General features: G+C 45.9%; 1 pseudogene; it reads left to right on the top strand.

Moving 5' to 3' along the window:
• The window catches only part of LOC111528115, a 31,597-nt pseudogene extending 31,174 nt beyond the window's left edge, over positions 1–423 (top strand).
• Positions 424–1,257: the final 834 nt, after the last annotated feature.

The raw sequence follows: 1,257 nt of genomic DNA, 5'->3' as shown, positions 1-1,257 counted from the left end.
TTTTTTTTTTTTTTTTTTTTTTTTTTTTGAGACGGAGTCTCGCTGTCACCCAGGCTGGAGTGCAGTGGCCGGATCTCAGCTCACTGCAACCTCTGCCTCCCAGGTTCACGCCATTCTCCTGCCTCAGCCTCCCGAGTAGCTGGGACTATAGGCGCCCACCACGTCGCCCAGCTAGTTTTTTGTATTTTTTAATAGAGACGGGGTTTCACCGTGTTAGCCAGGATGGTCTCGATCTCCTGACCTCGTGATCCGCCCGTCTCAGCCAGATCCTCAATTCTTAACAGACACAGGCCTCAATTCTTAACAGACACAGGCTAATTCATAGTAGAGAGAAACTACAAACCTGGAAGATGTGACAATGCTTTTGGCAACACCTGAAACTTTTCTGATTATAAAAGAAATCATACTAGTGTGAAATCCTAGAAATGTGAAGAATGTGACAAAGCATTTAAATGGCTGTCACACTTGATTGTAGGTAAGATAACTCATATTGGAGAAAACTACTGATATGAACAATATGGCAAAACATTTAACCAATGCTCATGCCTTATTGCAAAGGAAAGCATTTATACTAGCCTGGACAACAGAGGGAAACTCTGTCTGGAAAAAAGAATTGTGAACGTCATTTGTAGAGGAGTGCATGCTCGTAAATGCGACGTTCCCGATAAGCCCTGCTCTTGCAGAGAAAGCAGGACGGTCCTTCTCTGCAAACAGGAAGGGCAAAGGAGCCAGCTGTAAAGAGTGGGCTCTGGGAACTGGTCAATGTTTACTAATCTTGGGAGTCAAGGAAAGGTCAGAGAAGCAACACATGCCCCATGACTTGGTAACATTCCACAAACGGCTGTGTAAAATAAAGCAGAGTGTGCCGTTTGGCACGGCCGCCATGTATGTCTTCTCCTGTGTTGTCTTGTGTGTTCATTCCTTTGTTTAGGAAACACGCGGACCCCAACAACTGGTGCAGCGAGCAGGGTCCGTGGCTCCAAGAGAGCAAGGAACCGGAGGGGGAGCACCCCAGGTGTGTAAGTACAGAAGGGGGACCCACGGGATAATTATGGGGAATTCCACCTCTCTGACCTCAGAATATTTACGGCTGCTTCAAGGACTGTTGCTGTCTATAGGAGTAGAAGTGAAAGAAAAGACTTTGAAGCGATTGTTTGCCCATGTTGAACAACATTGTTCCTGGTTTCAGTATCAGACTAAAGTGCAGCTGAATTGGAGAGAATGGTTACAGGTAGTAAAAGCTCTGCATAGAGCTCA

Source organism: Piliocolobus tephrosceles, chromosome 21 (assembly GCF_002776525.5).
Source record: "Piliocolobus tephrosceles isolate RC106 chromosome 21, ASM277652v3, whole genome shotgun sequence".
NCBI classification, from domain to species: domain Eukaryota; kingdom Metazoa; phylum Chordata; class Mammalia; order Primates; family Cercopithecidae; genus Piliocolobus; species Piliocolobus tephrosceles.
This window is presented reverse-complemented; position numbering and strand designations above follow the sequence as displayed.